The sequence below is a fragment of the Haemorhous mexicanus genome, chromosome 1 (assembly GCF_027477595.1).
Source record: "Haemorhous mexicanus isolate bHaeMex1 chromosome 1, bHaeMex1.pri, whole genome shotgun sequence".
Taxonomy (NCBI): Eukaryota; Metazoa; Chordata; class Aves; order Passeriformes; family Fringillidae; genus Haemorhous; species Haemorhous mexicanus.
The window spans coordinates 19,268,464-19,290,328 of NC_082341.1; positions in this window are offsets into that span (position 1 = coordinate 19,268,464).

Sequence of the window (21,865 nt, forward strand, 5' to 3'; positions counted from 1 at the left end):
TGACACAGTTAACTTCAGTAAGGTAAGTTTGAAGGAGGTTGAACTTATCAGAATTTTTGCTAATCAGCTGCTTTAAAATCTCTCTTAATCTCTTGTCTCTTTTCAGTACAACCATTCCATCTGTGGCCTCAGACTCCCTTCCAACTATAACTTTCAAGGTTAACCTCCTCCTTTGTCATCCTCCCCTTCAACACTTTTTCCACACAGACTTTCTGACTATGCTACTGAAATAATCCTCACAACAATGCCTCCAGGAACCACAAAAACACCATTCCAGGAACACACACACCAGGAAATATACTCTGTGGCTGCTTCTCTGGTATTTTGTCTGTATCTGGTCTTTTTACCCAGGATTTGCTCTTTGAGCTCACCACAGGTCCATGATCGTGCCTACTCTAAAAGTGATGGGAATTCAGTGCTGGCTGTCAGATCTCAGACCCAGGAATAGATCATTGTGCTGAGGCTCTCTGACAACATTTACAATTAATAATATTAGTTAGAGAACTATTTAGGAGTTCTTTTGGTTTTTGTAGTGTAGTTTGATCTAGGAATACATGCTGTGCTGATTTTAGACATTTAAACTTTAAGATCTGCATTGTTGCTTATCAAAATGAAGAAAAATCTTATGATAATTAAAAAAACCCCAAAACCAGACATTGGCCCTGCCATTTCTTTTTATGGGCATCCAATCTCTCATCTCAGTAGTTTCTTCTGTTATGTTGCCATGTGCTAACTAGTGGTTGGAAGGCCAATAATGTGACTAAAATCGTTGTAGTTATCATGCTAATTGAATTGAATCTGCAAAACAAACAAAAAATTTTCAAATATAACTCTATTAAGACTAGTTTATTGATTAGAGGCTGTGTTTTGTTCTAACTATCTACTTGCCTGCTTCCCAAAGCAGAAGACTGCCATTTAACTGCTCACAAAAGACATGACTGTCTGGATTGTAGATTGGAATGTGTTCTGTTCATTTCATACATATATCATTTACAGTTGTCATTTTCTCTTGGACAATATCTTCAGGTATTTGCAGTCACTTTATCTCTCCTTTACCCAAGTCAGAGCATGCCTCTGATAATAAAGTGAATGTTTCTTCTCCTGTGTTTCAAAGCACACAAAAGATGTTAAATTTTATCAGCATCCTCTAATCATCTAATCATTATATAGGCAGAGATCTGATAGAGATCAAAATTAAAGATTTCCAGTGCATGTGTGTTTGTACATTTTTTTGCTTTTCTTTCTAGTATTCAGTAGGTTGGAGAGAAATTCTAAACATCTGATATTTCTTTCAAGAAAATTGAGAAAAAAATGAATGAAAGACATGTAAGTAAGTAACACTGACCTTTCCCCCTCTGTGGTTTTTTTTTTAATCATTCCACAAATCTACTCATTTAAATTCTTTTGGTTCAGAAGTGTCAGCTGTTGACTGCTATGAAAACGAACACTTCATAGGTAGAGAATGAATCACTTAAATATTCAAATTGAGAGTGACTCTCCAAATTGGTACAGATGAGCAATCTGAACAGCACGGGTTCTGAAATCATCACACTTGCTCAGTTGTACCTCACTTTGCAAACAAGCATTTGAAAGAGTGAGGGCTGCTTATGGAGCAAGGGTCAATTTTGCAGCAATGAATTTATCACCATTTACTTTCATCATGGGTTTTAGAGAGTGCTTTATGTCTTCCAAAAATACTATTTTCAATCCCACAGAACAGATGAAAAAATATAGCCTCTGTCAATATTTGAAATAAAGCCTCAGTACTTAATGACTTCAGAAGAAGATACAGGTTATTTTATGTTGACATTTGGTTTTCACCAAAAAAGTAGGAAATGTTTTGAAAAACTTTGGTCATGAAGCAAGAAGCAAATTATTCCCATTCCTTCCCTTTAACGTTATTTTCTTCTTCGCCACATCCAATACTGTCTCAGAAGCACATCCTTAACAAACCTTGAAAGCAATGTGGCAGTTTCTGAATCCTCATTCATAACACCACAACTCAGTCTAAGAGACAGGATTATGTGTAACTTTTATGCAAAATAGCTGGTTGTGTCTTTTGTGTCAACAGAAACATGACAGCGATAATAAATACAATGCAATGCAGATAAAATTAACTAAATTATTTAAGAATGTTGGCTACACAATGCCTGATTGCATTTCCCAGAGAGCTGCACGTGGGAAGATGAATTTTAGCTCCTATCTGTTGTTCAGTAAGTGCTAGGACCTCAGATCCAAGCTCAGCAGTATATCCCTGATAATTATAAGCAGGCTGTAGGAATCCATGTGTGTGTCTTAGCCATCTAAATATGTGCCATGCCAAAGGTAATAATTTATTCATAACTGTACTAACCTCTTGAAAATATCATTCTTTTCTGGAGGAAATTGTCATTTATGCTTATTTTCCATGTAAAACCACAACTCCTTTAAACAGACTGAAGTAGATTTTTACCACAAGCATCTGGACTGCTGGAGAGAGCGTATTTACTCAATTCTTTTTCTTATTAAAGTATATATTCACATACATACGTACATATATATATATATATATATATATACCACATTCTTATAAAGATGATATCTGAACTTAAACATATAGAAATTTCTACAATCTAGTTCATCCATTATAAGAAAAAAAATGGTTATCAGAAGTTACTTTGATATTTAACCTGTGATTATCACAAATCTCAAGAGAGAAATTGAAAAGATTTGCCTGCTGTTTGATGAATCAAATTTTCTCTGAAAGTGAAACTTTATACACCAAAGCCTAGTTGATCATGAATAAAATAAATTGAAAATCTGAAATATGTTCTCAAACTTATAATGTTATGTAGCAGCTTTTATGTTTATTTCAGAGCCCAGAACCATGTAGCAGAAAGAACACAGCTTTTTAGAATTTAAAATTATGCAAATTTTCTGTTCAATTAATAATTTTCAAGTTATTTGTACATAAACCTCCATGTCTAAACGAAAGCTCCAGCATGTTTGCGTCATCTTCTCAAATGATGAGCTATATAATGGAATTATACATTTGTCCTTGATGATAGAAATAATCTTCAATTTGGACATGTAGCTATCAGTTGACATGTAGCTATCAGGACATAGAACTGTCCCCAGGATTCAAGGCTGGGTTAAACCCATTTATTTCAAACAAACAACCATGTTCCCCCTAACATTCTCTATTGGCTTGATGGAAGAGCATGTCACATCTCTCCTCAGCAAACAGAAGTGAAAAAGTTTGAGTAATCCTTCCTCTTCCACTGTGCAGGGAGCTCTACCTGCAAAGAGAGAGCAGAGTAATGCCTTAGGGTAGAGCATTGCCTTAGTGACTGATTTTAAGTCATGGCTGACTTAAAATCTAAAATTTAGCTTTGCAGTGAAATAAAGAAAACCAGATGGGAGTTGGTGGTTAAGAAAGTGCCTCACAGGTTATTCTAATTGAGAATCTCAAGGGATTTCACCTTTGCTCAAACTCAGTTGTGATCCTGGTATAAACCAGCGAAAATCACTTAGCTGAAAAGGATAATACTGCCTTTTCCAACTAAAAATGTGATCTGTAATGTATTTCCTGTCTTGTCTTTCTCAAAGTTTATTGAACTCATTGACACTCAGAGAACTAGAGAAAAATGACTAGAAACCTTTTCTGCCTTCACCTTTAATTTAGCAGAAAAAAGCTAGAAGTTTTCTTTTTCATGGTGTTATGGTGTGAGAAGTGTCCTGCTGGGAATCTGCCCTGCAGCTTGATAGTACAAACTTTGGATTTTTAAAACCAGCTGGAATATCTGGCCTTGCTAGTGACCTATCTGTTTGAAGTATGTGCATATTAGTTGAGGCTAAACTTTTGTTCACAGTGAATTAACACAGCTCAGAGAGAAATCTCATGCTGTGTTACTGACCCAGGACAGCATACTGATGAGAAGGCTACCTTTTTCTGAAAGCTAATATCTGTCTTTCAGCTTATTGCTATCATATTCCATATTGTTATTCTTGCAAATTAACTGATTTATTTTTTTATAGGTTCTTTTACAGATCTATGAGTTTGATTGCATCTTATTTATAACAGATTTTATCAAAAAACATTTTGGTTTGTGACATTGGTTTATAATAAATCTATATTTTTAAATTATTCTTGTGTTCATGAATGATTATAATCCATAAAGTTGATGTCATCCTTAAGTGTAATGGACCCTAACACTGGATCAGGAAATACCAACAGTGCAAGGGACAGAAGAGGCAAAATGTTCTTGTGTGTCTCTCCAGCAATGTGGTCAAATGAAAGACTAGAGTCAAAAGTGCCTCATGGACTGTGGACCTCCTAAGAACTTTGGTTCTGCAGCCTTGACTGGCATCTTTCTGTACTCTCTCCTTCTCTTGAAGAAAATGCTGCTTTGCTGATGGAAAGCAACAGGTCATAGCTTACCTTGGTGGGGTGTATCCTCTGCTGACGTGGGGTTGCTGTCTTGTGCACCCTGGAAATTTGGTCTCTTCAGGGCTTGGCTAGGACTGGAAAATCACTGCTTCTCTCCAGGAATGTCTGTGTAGTTTATTAGCCCAAAAAAGCAAGAGATCTGCTTTTGGTGTACCTTCATAACGCATCAGCTGCCCTCGACTTTGTCCTGAGCAGTTCTGCTCCATCAGAGAAAGACTCTAAACCAAACTGCCAGTGCACAGCCTCTGCCAAGGCTGACAGGCAGTGGGTGGCTGCTGCCTCTTGTGATGCCTTTGCCTTGTGACACCTGTACATAGGAAGGAGCCAGCAAGCACCACTCAATTGCTCTCATCTTCAGTTACAACACCCCAGCCATCTATACTTCTTAAGCAGACCACATAAACCAGGAACAAACACGTCTTCTGGAGAAGTAGTTATGGGAATAAATGATTTTGCACTGGGTATTAATAATTTAATTTGAGAAATACAGTGTAGCGATGATAAATGTAGTTGTCTAAAGACAAATTGTTCAACTGAATGAATGGTGTAAGTTATTTTTCATTATTTTAAGTTATTTTTATAGCATTAAGTTTGGTAAGTACTGAAATTACAAAAGTAATTACTCACAAGTCAGTAAAAGATTCCTTTTATTGACAGTGATCTAAAACAAAAACATCTGCTGCTACTGTTCTTGTTCTTTATATGTCCCCTTCTGTGCAGCACTTTTTTTTTGCTTGTTGCTGAAACACAGCCTGTGCTGAAGACCATAAAACAACAACTTAATTGCTGTGTTGATGCTTTCTTGGATCCCACTGACTTTCTTGGGCAGCCTATGAGCCCAATCAGAAAGCAGATATTTGGCACACCATAGTTGTGTGAAATGTTCAGGGACAGGAGAAGGACAGGAACAAAATGTGGAGCTGATGAAACTGAGAAGAATTATTTCACCAGCTTAAAAGAGAAATTAATATACTTGCTGACAACAAATGCTTTCTAAATAGTTTGAACTAATTCAAATGACAGCCAAATAAACAAACCTTAGTGTTGATAAATGCTGAGGAAGGAATGCTTTTTTTCCACTTTACAAAGTAGGTAAATGTACTGAGAGGGGGAGACTTCCATTCCTCTACCCTTGCCTTGGATTCTTAGCTGGTTCTGTTCTACAACTAATACACAGTATCTGAGATGAGAGAAGCAGAAAACAGGGGATATAAATTTCTATTAAAAAATAGCAAGAAATTAAAGACTGAGCCTTATACAATCCAGGGAGCTGCAATTGTATAAAACCCAAAAACACACTGCCAGTCTTACGGTTTCATGGTAGCTTGGGTTTGCTATCTACTTCTCTCCTTTCTTTTTTTTCTTTTTCTTTTTTTCCAAAGATTTTATTTAGCATTTTCTCTATTTGGAATGATGGAAATTTTCAAGTAGGATATCAATGTGTTAAATCTGTTTGCTAAATTATTACAAATACTTTTTTTAATTTTGCGCTATTTACCAGTAGTCTTTAGATGACATGTAGAGGTACTGATACAGGCAAAGTAGTTTGTTCTCTCCTGGAGTTTGTTTTTATAAAAACTGAAAGAATTAAAAAATGTTTGGGATTACATTATTTGATTAATGTAGGGTTAGTACATTTTCCGATCCTCTGCTTTAATGTATTGCTAAATAATTGAAACAAAATGTATACTTCCAGTAAAGTGCTAGTGTTGACCTTCCAGCTATCACTGCTTTTACTTGAGAGTATAAAAATTATCATGTGTGTAAGCATCCTGAATAGAAATAACCATAACAGAACTAAAATTCTGACGAATTTTATTTAGAGAAAAGAGTTTAAACCTTGTGTTGACATTTGCTTTTCTAAATTGATGTTTTTTCTTAGAATAAAACAAGAAAATACATTTAGGTTAATAAAATACTGGTTGTATAAGCACAATGAAGGAAAGGAAAATACATGCTCATTGGGTATGATAAACTTAAGGATTTATTTTATGTGAAAGGTTTTGAAAATCTACAGGAATAAATTCTTAAATTATTAGGAATGCATATGAAATTAGGCAGTTTTTGCAATTAACATAATTCTAATTCTACACAATCAACACAGGAAGATCACTGTTATTCCATGCAAAGAAACAGATGTGTTTCCATTTCCTTGGTGAATTGTTTCTCAATACTGCATCAATTTGGGCATATGTGCTCCTGAAGGAAATCCACCAAAGGATACAACATATCCATATATTGCTGGCTGCGTTTGTCAATTTTCTCTCTCCATGAAATATATCAGTTTTTGTTAAGAAAAGTAGCTCTCCCAAGAACAATAAAACTCTCCATGCTCCATAAATGTTATGGTGAAAATCATATAATTTTTGCAGCTCAGTCTTTGAATTCCAACTTGTTACTAGGCTTGGGAAATTTACTGGTTGAGATTAAGAAATATAAAAACACTGTCCACATGGGAGAGAGTTGGATTAGTGTTAGCACCTCTCCAAAGGGTGTCTTCTGTCTCTCAAGTAGCATAGGCACTTCTCTGATTTCTTTATCTCAGGAGGACACAGGAGTTTGTAGTTTGAGTGTTGGGATTGATTTGGATGCTGAAACTGGCTTCAAAGCACCTGACGAACTTTTGACAACTACAGCATTAAATATCAGCTTAAGATAGTAGAATCTTTTAATTCCTGGGCAGGCAGCTGGGTATTCACTCACAAATTAACTTTTTCTTCTGTTTTAAAATGATCTGATGTAGTACTTTAGGGTATACAGGTCCCAACCTTTCTTCATTATCAGGGAAAAGAAATTAATTGAAATCACCTTCATGTTTTTGCAATATTGTAAAATACTAAAGTTCAGTCTTTAGTCATTTGAAAAATCAAGCAAAAGGATGAAACATTTAGTATGACCTTTCATGTGATTACATTTGCAGCACAGAAGGAACAGTGATTTATCTCACTGAAGTATATGACCTTGAGGACCTCTTTCACCTGTGAGCTTGCTGCTGAGACCTGTGTGTTATACTGTCTGTAAAACTCCTGGGAGGTTCTCTTCCTTGCTGCCAAAACTTTAAGTTATCTAATTGTTCACTTCAAATTTGTCATGTACACAGAGAATGCAAGTGTGTTGTAGAGAACCTGCAGATCACAATTTTAGTTGTATTTAGTGCTATTATGAAGCACCCAGTTTAGGGAGATTTATCTTCATAAACTGCTCCCTCTTTATCTCTATGGTTGTGATTTCTCTATTTCCAATAGAAGATGAATCACTAAGATTAAAAAACCTCTTTCTAGTTAGGATGACTGGATTTATTTGATGCTAAGTCTCATATTTGTATATTCTTATTTATTTGTATGTTCTTATTTAAGAACACACTGAAATCATAAACATGTTCATAATTTTCAATCTATTTATGAATATTTATTTTAATACATTTTTTAATATATTTAACAGGGGTACATGTTTTGAAATCAGCAGAAGATAGAGTGTCTGAATCCCATCAACACAGGAAAATAATAGCTAATCATAATTTAGGTTTGAATACTATACCCAAGGCACAACCAAAAAAATAACATCTTTTTGAACATTGAAGAATTTGGGCAGAGTTGACAACATTGACTCTTAAAAGCAGCTCCTGGGCCCATTACAGGAAAGTTTCATTCAGTCAGCTGGAGCTTGACTTTAATGGGGGTTCAACACCTTCTCCACAACTTTCACAAATTGAATCTCTTTTACCCATATGGTAGGTCTGTGTTCTTACCCAAATTCTGCCTGAAAGGAATCATAATTGATATTACTAACTAAAGAACTGATGCATTGATATACAAGCATGTCCCTAGGTGAGCCAGCCAGCAAGTAAACAGTGGAGCTGGGAGGGCTTTATTCAGACTTCAAAGATGCCAAGGTTTACTGCAGCCCAGAGAACAAAGTGACTGTCTAGCATTTCTGATCTGAAAGGAAGGCAATGCATAAAAAAATAGTCCTGTTACTTTGAAAAATAAAATCTTGAATGGTCTTTAAACACAGGCATTAAAGAATGGAAAATGGGTCTTTTGCTTTGCAGGTCACCTTTAAGACTTCTAACCATTAAAGATAATTTTGCCTTAAGAAATTACAGATCTACTGCATTTTAATGGCTTGTTTTCAGACAAAAGAGTTTTTCAATTTGCTATCAGTTGGAATGCTTTGGCAAATCTGTTACTGAAGGGAGCTGGCAAGAAGAAACATTATTTAGCAAAGTTATGTGCTGGTGTAAGAACATAAAGGTTAAAAGTTTTTATGTACATCAGGAGGATGAGAGGGTTTAACTCTCTTAAGTTTCTTTTTGCTCTGTGATGACTGCCCAGAACTGTATTAGGAGTACTGCCAAAATGGATTCTTTCAGACGGCCTTCTCTCCTCATCTTCCTGAGTGGGAGGTTTAAGCCTTGCTTTCACGACTCTTATGGATCAAGGTCCTGAGCCCCCATCTATGCAGGAAGGTGCTATGGACCAGTTGGGATGTTTCACAGGGGCTGTTTAACCCCCTTTCCTAAAGCAAGCCCCTAGAGTTAAGTTGCTGCCACATCCACAGCATGTCAAGGACAGGGTTTCTTTGTCCTAAAACCCCTTGGGGGTCAGGGCGTGGTGATTTTCACAGGATCACAGATGAGGAAACAGGTGGGCAATCAGGGGATTGCATGGAAGACTCTCAGACCTGTAATGGCCACAAAATGTACTTTTTCTTGTCATCTGCCTGTGTTTATCAGCTATATGTGACTCTCCAGGGTAGAAACCACCATGTTCATCATGCTATCAGCTGTGACAAAAGAAAAAGATAACCTTAGAGACAATCCTTATTCTTCCTAAAACAAAGAGAATTCCCTTTATGCCTTCTGTGAAAAGAAGCTGATAAATATGTCTTTTTGTCCTCTTTCACTCTGCTTATTCACAAACATGTAGGCACTGAACTGATATTTATCTGCAGTGTTTAATATAACTGTTGAGGGCAAGGAGTAGAAAAGAACAAGGACAAAAAAAGCTTTTTCTTCAGTGGCTCATAACAGTGCCAATGGCAAGTTCTGCTTTAATAACAAAAGGAGCACTTCTGCTGCCTGTTGAAGCAGAAAGAATATATTGCTGAAGAAAATAAATCAATGTAAATTATTTTAAATGTCCTGCATTATACTACTCTAAGTCAGACAAAAAAGGTGAAAACAATGCTGTATGAAGTGGAGAAAGGATGTAGCTAAATAGAGAAAGACATGAATTATTTAAAAGCTAATGGATGACAGAAACTATTCAACACAGTTGCAGATGACTTATGATCTGAGACTTTGCCTTACAAGCTTATATAACATTAAGAGAAGTAGTTGGGTACTAATACAGTAAAGGTGATGTGAAATACTGAATTAGAAGGAAAAGAACAGGAAGTGAGAAACCAAAATCTGTGCCCTGCAGTGAACTCCATGCTTCTAGCAAGTTGCTACTTTTGCCACAACCTTTTAAGCAAAAGGCACTGATGAGTCCCAAACTCTGGGCCTCTGAGGCTGCACTATGCTCTGTGTGATGTGTCCTGTGTGACTCTGTGGTCCAAGGGCTCCTGGCTGATAGAGGGTTTTAGCTGCAGTGCAGTGCTGGGCTTTCCCCACCATGTGTGACCTGCAGTCCTCTCATCCCCTCTCTGGCCATTGGAGATGCCATAGACATTGGACAAGAGTAGAGGGGCCCTTGTAACTGGCTGTAGCTTTGTTCTGTCTCAGAGGATGAGGACGAGAGCTGCTCTGCTCCATAGCACACAGAAGTGTTCCTGCTCTTGAATGACTTAGATGTCTTGAGATACCTGGGGCTGTTTCTGCCAGGATGCTGCAGTCAGCAGGTTGAGTGAAGTGAAAAAATTGCTGTGGTAATAAAATGCCCATAAGGCTGCTGCAAAATCACTCACACAGCAGCTTATGGAGCTAGGGAGCCCCATCCTGTAAGGAGGTATGGGAGCTTCCCTGTTGCCCCCAAAACACATCTTCAAAGCTACAAAAGCCAAAATTTTCTTATGTTTATCAAGTTTCAAGTGACTGCAGGACAGCTGCTTAAACACCATCCAACCTCACTAAAGATGCCAGCTTTGTTATATCTTAGTGTGTAAATAATAAACTATAAATGGACGTTAAAACAGTCATGTAAGTCAACAGGAGTGATACAGCATAGCAATTTTAAAGAAATCAATTGGCTAAAAAAATATCATCAGGCAGATCAGAGAATTACTAGAAAGGAGTTCTTGTGTGTGTGCATATATATGTTTGATTTTAATGGGTCTACTTATCAAGTGAAATAGCCTGAGGAAAGCAGCTGCCCTTAAGTGTAACTAAAACTGAAAAGATGTGGTTTATTTATGTCTAAATCACTGACCTTAATCTGACATCTCAGGTAATATGTAATCTATAGCTCAGTGAGATTTGCTCCTGTGATTCAGTTGTAGGGATCTGCCCCTGTTATGGAACATTTTGTTAGGGAGAATATGATATGATATTGCCTACGTCTATCTGTCTTCTGTAGATTGTTGCTCAGGGGATACTAAAGATGAGGAATGGCTAGCCTGAACGTCCCACTGATTTGATTTGTGCTGTTTTCTTCTTCTGAGATGTGCACACTTCTTAACTTCATGTTAAATCACCAAGCATTTGGCTGCAAGAGACATTTTTTCCAAGCTGTACCTGTGCTATCAGCAATCTCATTAATTGGAGTGCAAGAGCAGTCTATAATCAGGGCAGGCTATAAGCAGGGCTCCATGAGAGAGGTGTGTGCACATTTCAGATTGTTATCTGCACATTCTGGTTTTGCTTTCTGTACAATAAGGGACAGGCTGCACCTCCAGACTTCTCAGCCTACATCAAGATATATGAATGTGTGAAACACCTGAGGGAGAAGAAAGGAACAACACCATAGTGAGAAGAAAATTCCCTGACATTCTGGAGGAGTTATAAATGTGTGTGTGAAGGACATTCAGAAGTAAAATAACCTTGACTACGATTTTCACACTCATGTAGGTATTTCCAGAAGAAGAATAGTGATGAGTATGGGGACAATGATGAGCTGAAATGACAAAGTGTCGATAAGCCCCTAAAATTTGGCTTTTTAAAGGTCAGAAAGTTTTTAGCATTAGAACATTGAAGGACTGGAAAATAGTGTAGCACACGCTATAAATCTTGTTGCAGATGCCTGAAGAAAGCTATAAAAGAAATCAGTATTACAACATACATATGATTGAATTTCAATGAATCATCATTTTATAGTGGCCATGACATGAAATCTCCATCTTCCTCTGAAACTGAAGGTTAAGAATGATACACTATTTTACATTTCCCTGATGTTTATATAGAACTCTGAAAACAGCATGAAGGAAAACAGAAAAATAAAGCAGACATACAAAAAACCTTGTAAGATAACTGTTCTGTTATACAGAATATTGTTTCGTTATTGAGATTTAGTGAACTGGAAAAAATCCCCAACTTAAATTAGTGCTTTCCTGCATTCCATTACTGTAACAATCAAGACTGTCTTTTTTTGGGTGCTGTAGCTTTATATATAATGTACATAAACAATATGTACAAAGATTTTTAGACTTTAGTACCTGAGAATTGCAATACAGAATCATCATAAAATTCTCAGCCTGAACTTTTCACTTATAATAAATGTGAACAGATAAAAAAGGAGAAGTTATAGTTCCACACATTTGTTAGACTTTGTAGACCCTAGTGGTCCATCTCATGAATCAGATCATCAGGATATACCAGTTAGTTCTGCTTGTCTGAAAATCTTATTAATAGTGTATAATGCTTTTCCTGTCTCTTTTATTGTTTTAAGTAGGGCTAGGTCATAATAAGGTCTTGTATAAAAATGACCCCTTCTTATTCAGTAGCTTTGGTTCCATGTTTAGCTCATCTATGTAATAATAGATATGGTTAAGTAGGATGGGTTTGTAATTATCACTTTGCTCAAGGCAGCACAATTTGTCAAGGCAATAAAAGTGAGCAAGCTGGAATGTAGCCCTGCTCACACCTCATCAGCAGATTGTTTCCTGCAGCCCAGCTCCTGGAGGAGTGCTAGCTGTGAGCAAATCCATTGAGGGCAATCAAAATGTACAGGTATTACTCAAGACTTAAAAGGAAAACAGAACTCCTGCCCAGACCTCTGACATCAGCATTCAGCCTTATGTGACCTGCATTACTGGAGCTGATGTATAGGGAGCACATCCACCACAGAGACCTTCAAGGTCCAGAAATGATTTTTCTGGGGTAATACTTTGTCAAAAATACAATTAATTTGATGTATTATAAAAGGTTTTTTTTTAATTTACCACGCAAAATATATGCTACTAACACTCTTACCAAAAAATTTGTATTATGACTCTATATTAATTCAGGGTAAATAATTTTTAAGAGAAGTTTTTTTTCTGGTTTTTTTTTTTTTTTTTTTTTTTTTTTTTTTTTTTTTTTTTTTTTTTTTTGTTGAGCTACTGGTTCAAAGCCTTGGCTGTGTGGATCATCTCATTTAAATTGGCAACATAATCAATTTAACATAATCATATTAATCCATGGTGGGCCAGTTACCAATATGAGTTTGGCCTGGTATGCTCTGCACTTTTTGGGAAACAAAGTATACATATATATTAATATATTTTAAATGAGTAGATTTAGAAGTTCATTTCAACTGTTTTTTTTCTGGAAGCTTTTACTGAGTTCAAGAGCTTACACTGAATTCCTCCCAGATAAATTTCTTCCCCTGTGTTCCATTGCACTAAAGTGAGAGAATCCATTTTATGGTAAACTAACTAATTTAGAAATTTATTTAGCTGTAAGTCCCAAAATGAATCCAGCCTTTTTTTTTTCCCCTATTTCTTATTAATCCACAGGCCAGATGCATTATCTCACTTCAGTTCCATTGAAATAAGAAAGAGGATTACTTTTTTAAATTCCCATTTGCCATCACTGCAGCAGTCCTGGAGCATTAGAAGTCCATCTCTCCATTTTTTTTTAGTACTCTGATTACTGCCCACAGTTTGGAAACAACTTCTGCAATACCCAGGGTTGCAATATGGATCTTCATTCAAGCATTAACTAGCCTATCTTGGGCTTATCTACCATTTTGACAAAATTAAACTGGCAATGTTGAGTTTGAGTTTTATTTAAAGAAATAGAAATAAGGTGACTTTTTGCTGCTCAAAACTAGGAAAATCTTATAACGAAAGACTATCTCTCTCTTTTTTGAATTTTTTAATGTTCAGATAAAAGACTAGCCCTTTGATTACAATGCTGGGAAACAGCATTGCTTGGGTTACTAACAACAGAATGCATTGCCAATGGGGCTGGAAAGTCTGGCTGTGCCTGTAGCCAGTACTTCAGGATTCCTCCCAGGGTTGTCCTGTACAGACACCTCATTACTTTCTGGCACATCTGCAAGTATGAATATGAAGAATGCCTGGTTTTGCTGTTCAAATTACACTTGGATTTTGAACCTCTCAGGGAATCAGACTCTGCTCTTTCCTGGTGTTTACACCCATATTTCTCTTGTGTTATTTACCTGCCCATACTCCTCTTTGACTTGCTCACCTAGCTAAGCTTGCTCACACTCCTGAATCCTGGGAGCTCTTGCTAGCACTCCAGATATAAGGTTGTGTTTTGCAGTTTATAGTATTTTCCCCATAAAAGCATAGAAGGAAAATTTGAGTACTGGAAATCTCTGGCTTTGCAGTAGAAAACTTAGAGCTGTACAGGACTTGGTTACAGCAGCTCCATGGTAACAGGCGAGGAGATAGAAGCTTCCTTTGCCCATGCTTCAAATCAGATGGACATGCTCTAGCTGGGTACATGATGCAGGGTATCTGTGACATTACTAGGGTGAGGTTGCACTGACTTGATTCTAGGAGCTCACTAAAGAATGTGGATTTTAAAATTAATTACCGTGGTTTCTTGTATGTGTGCATTTTTAATTATTTTCCTGAGGTTTTAAAGCACTTCAGGTACAAGAACGACTTACAATTTTTTCTTCATTTTTGTTACTCAGCTCTATTAAGAATCCTAAGGGTGTGGGAACTTTCATGTTGGAGATTTTATCAAACTGAACTGGAGAAAAAGAGAATAGAAACTGCAAATAGGTGGGAAATTCACCTCAGTCTCTTTCAAGCACATTTTCTTGTGTTTGCTTTGTGTATGTTTGCTCTGCTTCCTATGCTCTTTTTCCACTGCTATGCCAATAAGGTTGATATTGAAAACGCAGCAGGGATCCAAACCTTGCTAAGGTAAATCCTGACTGATATGAATGGAAGCTGGGCTCTGCAGAGACATTTATCATGGGTTCCTGAGGCCAGTGATGAGGTGAGGAGTGCTTCATTGCCAGCAGTCAAACCATCCCCACTACCACCATCACCACTGCTGGAAATGGTGGAGCATGAGAAGATCACATTTTGTACCTGCTGGGTTTCTGTCTCTGTTGTGACAAGAGCAGAGATGGCTAATGGCCTCTCCTGTGCTGTACCCTTGAGGTGACCTGGTGACATGTGCCCCTCCTGAAGCCCAGCCTTTTGCCTTTGCCCACTCTGATGACCAGCTGTCAGCTGCTCCCATGTTAAAGCTTCCTGTGAGCAATTCACCAACTGGCAGTCATTGTGAGGATGTGCTCATTTCCAGAGCAACATGCTCCCTCATCACTTTCTCCTTGGACAGTCATCAGATCAGAAAATTCTCTTTGTAATCTGGATCTCTGCTTTCCCTTTTAATGCAACAACATGTGCTTCAATGCAGGGAACTTCACTGGTTGCTGGCAAGGTTTTCCTGAAAGGGATTATGTCTCTGTTTAAGTCATATATGAGCATGACAAAAACTTTCATCCTGAATAAAGTTGTGTATGGCATTACATATCCTCTTAAAAGAAAAAGAAAAGAGCAACTGTTATAACAGCCCTTATATTTATGAGCAGTTTTTCATGGTATTTGCTCCACTTAGGCTGTAATGCTTCTCTGATACAGATGCTTAATCTGTTCTTTATTTTCAAGAAAGCCATGCAAATGTCATCCAATAATTCTCATTTCAAATCTACCCAGCCCTTTGGCTAATCACTGTGGTAAATATTTTTTTTTCAGAAATCTTTCCTTTCAGATGCTGCACAGAATTAGCTGAGCCTTCGGTTTTTTTTTTTTTTGTTTGTTTGTTTTTTGTTAGATTGGAGGTTTTGTTGGCTGTGGTGAACTTCAACAAGACTGGCTGCTGTGCAGAAGCAGAGGGGAGGGCATCCTGCAGGTTACCATAGCTGATATACCTGTTCAAAAGGAAGAAGCAGCAAAGAGCAGAGTGTCTGAGCTGATCTGGGTATGCACAAGTTTCAATAAGGTGACTGGGTATTAATCTCTCTTTCTCTCCAGGTGTGCATCCCTGTGCCTCCCTAGGAGGTGCTGTTCAGCTGAAGCACCCTGGTTTTGGTCACTTCAGTAACTGATAACTCTTTATGGCTTGCATATCCCAATTTAATATCAGCAGAAGAGATCTAAACCTTTGCCTTCACTCAGTCATTGTGGTCAGTGGGATGATTAATGAAGGAAGATGCTTGGTAGTATATTTAAATATCACTCATTTTTTTTGGAAAATTTTTTTAGTAATAACTGTAAAAAATGTTTGTATATGGGATTTTTACCTATAGGTTTTTTAGTATTTACATGCCATTTCTAAATGTTTGCTTAAAATATTTGAAACTTTAACAGTGGATTTTGTGCTAGCATCAAAGAATAAATGAATTAAATATAAAAATTTGATTTCAAAATACTTTAAATTATTTTAGTAAAAATATACAGCACAACAGAATGGCATGCTACATGCAGCCAACAAGAGAAACACTAATACTATCAATCCAGGTAGGCATTCATATATTGATTGAAACCTAGTGAAAAAGTTTTGCCTTTTATGCACATTTTGGACTGCTGACTATGATTATAGCTTCATGGAAAATGAAAGGCAACTTCTCCTTTATCCAGATGAAATGTACTGCCCTCTGTTTAATACTCAGGATCATTCCACAACAATTTTCGTGAAAATCTTTGAGTCTTAGTAGATAAGATGAGGAATATTTCTTTTCTGAGCATGGTTTTACTCATTCTTTTCCCATTATCACATGTAACAATTGGCATTCATCTGCAGTGCTTCAGCTGAGCTCTCTGCATGCTGTTCCACTATTAATATCCACTGCAGGGAGAAAGAAGGAACAAAACCACAGAGCTCAGAGTTTCTCTGAGCCAATGCATCATTATTCAATGAAGAGAGAGGTGACAGAACTTTTACTAAAACAACTTTGTCTATAAACCTTGGGTTGTTTATACATCATCTTAGAAGTGGAAAGCTGACAGATTTCCAGTCTGCAATAGGCAGTGGTTGGAAAGAAGACATGGACTAGGCAAATAAAAGCTCCATACATCATTTGGTTCCCAAAGTACAAGGTGACTGTTCTAAACCATTAGAATAGATGACAGCAAGACTAGCCTCCACACAGCACTTCATTGCTTCTGCAGTGAAGGGTTCATCTGATTTCATTACTGTCTTGCTCACGATTTCCTGTTCTGCAGCAGGGAGAAAGGTTTGGCTTTGCTTTGTGAATAAGTGTTTGCACATTCTTTATTGCTCATGATGCTCATCACAGATACCTCAGCATCCTGCAGGAATGCTTTACCTCTCCTCACTGCTGAGGCACCTAGCAAGTTAGGGAACAGCTTACTGTGATCCAGAGCTTTTTCACATCAGCTCCAGGCAAGAAAGAGTTTCCAGGGAAATCTATTCCTAAATCTATATATTGGTGATCTGGATTCCTGAGGATGATGCCCATGAAAAATGACATAACATAAATGGGCAAAGGTGTCTTATGCCCAGTCTGTTGCTTATAAAATAGCAGCATATGTCTAAAAATCCACATCTTGCTGATGGTGGGAATCTAGCATCCCTGATTTAACTGTATATTTGGGAAAAGACATGACCTGAAACTGCTTGCTACGTCTACAATTTCCAATGACACCTCTAGGTTGGAAAATTTACATCCTTAGGAAAATTTTTAGGTGTCTGATCTTATATAAAAAATTGCAATCACTCAATTGCAAACTCCCCAGCTTTCTTGTCACGTCTGGTTCCCTTTAGGCAGAAATCTGCAGGCCAAGATAACCTCTGAGCACTTGTCACCTTTCACTGACAAGGTCACCCCCACTTCAGGTGAGGAGGACAGCATTCTGGAAGGAGACCTGAGGATGCAAAGCGTGCTGCAGAGATACAGAGTGATACAACTTGTGTCATCTTTTATGGTAACAGAGTGCTCTTGCTCTGAGAAAGCACTCAAAACTCAAAATACATGGTTGACAGCAGCTGGAAGGAGTGGGTGAGTGTGAGCGTGTGCAAGCTGTGTGTGCATGGTGCAGGAGGCAAAGGTTGTGCTCACTCCACAGGGATGACCTTGTGGGACTCCTGAGGACATCCTGGCTCGTGCTCAGCACTGACAAGGCAGAGGCTGGCACAAGGTCATGCTGTTTTATGGAGAGTGCAAGTCTTAGCAAGGTGCCACTGCCTGTTTGCTTTCCAAGCAGCAATGGCTCCTGCAGTCCTTCAAGCATCCCCTGCCCTGCCCTCATCCTGCCCACAGCCCATGCTGGAGAGGGGCTGTGGAGGGGTCTGGTCCCAGCTGGAAATAATTCCATCCATTGATAGCACAGCTACACAGAGTTTGTGTTTGCAGAGTCAGTTTGTTTGATCACACTCAGTTTGTAACCTAGACTGCCAGACTCATCTCTCCAGGAAGAGGATTCCTTATGGAAACAGGTCATTATGAAAATGCCCACATATCCAGGAAAGGCATGCCAGTTTCTTTTGGAAAGCTTCAGCTTGCCACTAAAACAGTGGTGAAATCCTGACATACTCATAGTCAAGTCAGAGCTGGAAATTTTTAAGGTGAAAAATTTTAATAAAAGAAAACATTGATGATATTTAGTCAAATCTGACCCTCAGATTACAGTATGTTTTGCTACTTCTCAAAAAAAAAATTTAACAACTCTTATTGAAACTGAAAAAGAAAAGTTTAGTAATAAAACCAGCAGTCCAAAAAAAGCTAGACAGGAACGAGTAATATTTCTTACTAACAGCTTCTAGATGTCTGAGGAAATACTGTGCCACCCAAGCAGACAATAAACCAAATTTCTTTTGAGCTAACATTAGCAATTAACAAAATAGTCTTTTTGTTTTTCAAGTAAGAGCTACACCAAAGGAAATAATGCAAAATGCATGGGAAGAGTTTAATTAATACCCCTAAACACCATATTCTTGGAGACCACAGAAACAACAGGCATCTATATTTATTAATTGGGTAAAATTATCTGCTTAGTTAAATGGATGTAATTAAGAGTAATGTCTTGAGGTCTGTCTTTTAAAGTCCTTTCATTGCTTTAAATAATATCTGGGACAAGTTTTTTTCATTGAAGAGACCAGAATTTTGTTTGACCGAAATGTCTAAGCAAAAATTTCTGAGAGATTCAGCATTTAGCTTGCTAATTCATGTGGACAGAATCTAGTCAATAACAGGAAAATCTGCTTTCAAATAGTTCTATTAACCCAGAACCCACATACAGAGGAAAAATCAAGTGGAGATTTTTTTCAAATACGTGCTTATTTTGAGTGATACTAAAAGTGGTTATGATGACACATAAGTCAGAGCTTAAAGGAGTAAAAGAAAGAGGATGTAGAGTTACGTCAGAGGTAAAGAACCAAAGGATAAAATGTAAGGCAGGATATAGGTATTGAAAAATCTTGCAAGAGAAAGGGAATTGTGTTAAAAAGTGTGTAGAGTGTCCTGTGGAGTCATCATGAGATCCACTAAAATTAGATGTTCACAGGGGAGACACTATTCTGGTTGGGAAAGAGCTGCATCAGGAGATGAGACTCAGTTCCTGTCAGAAAGATACTTTATTCTACTTGGCATGCTCAAGTGTTTTCTTCCCCATAAAAAATTAAAAAGTCAAGAAAATCACTTAAGATTTGACAATAAACTGATAGTTAAAGGACAGCTTTAGATTTATGATATTGTTTCAATCAAGTCCAATCAGCTCACAGACTTGAATATTTTATCTGTGCTCCGGCCGTAGGGATGCTGGCTGCTCTGATAAAATTAAATTGATTTGTTTCTCTCAGTTCCACACAAGCTACATCCTGCTTTGTCATATTTGGCTTCTGATAAAACACTACTGGCACACTATTCCACCCCAAAATGCTGCCTGTGGCTCAGGCTTTTTTTCCCTAAGGAGTGACATAAGCCCTCCATGAGATGAAATATAGACTCACGTAGATCTAGACAGAAGCCAGTGGTTCTGATGAATTTTTTTTTAGTTTAAAATTATAGAGCTGGCATGAAGGAAGCCCTCATGTGTTGGCAGAGTATCAATGCTCTCAAGACTGTAAATAAGGTTTCTTGCTGTAGCTTTAGAACATCTGGGAATACTGAAATTCCTTCCCTCCCACACTTTTCCCTTCTCCTACTGCAAAAAAACCAAGACTCAAACCCAATGTACCATTGCACCCATATAGAAATTAATAGCAGATATCAGTTCTTGAAATCTCTGTCTAAAACATGAGAATTAAGGTTAAGGCTACCCTGTTGGTCAGTAGCATTTATTTCTGGAGCTTTTTAGGCTTCAAGCAGTTCTCTGCAAGAAGGCAGAGGCACATGTGTAAGGATTCCATAGGTCTTACTCTGAACAGCAGTGTGTGCTGCTGGTCTTTCTCTTCACTGGGGGCAATAAATTCCCCAAGATCAAAACTGTTGATCTGAGCCAAATTTGTGATCTATTCCAGTTCTGTTCCTCATGGCTAATACTGTGGACGTTGTGAGGCTGAGATATCTTCTATGTGAATGTCAAATGTTGTCTTTTTACAAAGCTTCACTGCTCAGCATCAGGAACTGATAACACAGCCATTGCTTTCTCCACTGTATGCACTCAAGGCAAAAATTCCCTTTGATGATCTGTGAACTGGACCATGATCCAACATGGGCTACTCTGAACGCTCCAGTCACCCACCTACTTTGTGAAAATCTGCCAGCTCCTGACAACTGCTTGCAAAACCTTGTTTGGAGATCCTATACAAATGAAATGGTGTGTGTTATGATTTACAGTTTCTTTTGCTTATCCAAGATGTTCTCTAATAGAATATAGAAATATTCTCTTGTTTTCGTTAGAACTCTTTTCACTTTACAGAAAAGAATATCTCTTCCATACTCACTGGCAAACCAGCTCAGCCTTTCCTTTTCCATTGCTTCCACATTTGAATGGCAAATTAATGGCATGACTACTCAGCTGTCTCAGGGGTTCGTGTAGTGAGTTTTTTATGGTTTGAGCTCTGTTGAACAAGAAACATGGTGATTTTTGCAAAGCTAAATATTCTGTTCAGCTTGTGCAAATTTAATTTGGTTTCCACAGTTTCTGAAAATACAGTGATGTATTATCTTTTCTCCCAGAATTCCAGTACACACACATTAGTTGTAAAATGAGCTTGATCTGAAGCTAAATTATAATGTTGCATTGAAGTAGGTTGTTACTTACGAGGCATCTATATCATTTGCAGCAGAAGCTGCAGAGAATAAGAAGGGCAAGTATAAGAAAAATAAGAACTTTTTTATATGGTGTTCTCTGGAGAATTGATTGCCTTCATGGGAATGCTCAGAGCAGAAATAAATCAGGGTGTGTATATCTCTCAAGTCTAATGCTGATGGGTACAGAAGAAAAGTCCATGAAAAAAAGGTCTTCTGAAAAGGCTTTGGATGGAATGCAACAAAGTACAAAAAAAATTTGAGCAAAGGGGAGAAAAATATGGAATAGCTGGTTCTTGTGAAAGTCCGTGTTCTCATATTCCAATACATCATGATGCACTGAAGAACATAGAAAGCAATTAAATAATCACATCATTAAAGGTATGCACATGTGAATGAAATTACAATTCCACTTCTTCAGCAGTTCCACAATTTCTTAATATATGAGTACAACTTTGGAAATGCTAGGGTCTTTTTTTTTTCAATAATTTCTGTGTGTGATTTATATATCTATATATATAGATAGATATATATGTATATAAATCACACTCACACATTTATATGTATATCTGGTTTAATGTTTCATCTTAATGAGATTTGAAAGTTACTTAATAATGTGCCTTGAGTCCTTAGAATTAAAATTTTCCTTTTTCTCTGTGGAGGAGGATGAGCTTAAGCAGAGCACTGAGAGTGTTAGGCATTATGGAACAGTTGACACTAATATAGAAAATAATAAGAAAAAAATGTGACAGATCTTGCAATAATTAAATAGTATTAGGTAAATAAATTTATAGGGAAGTTTAAGAGTTAAAATAACTGTTGGGATAAATGACTCTGTAAGCAAACATTTTTCTGAGTAAGATTCAAATGAAGGACC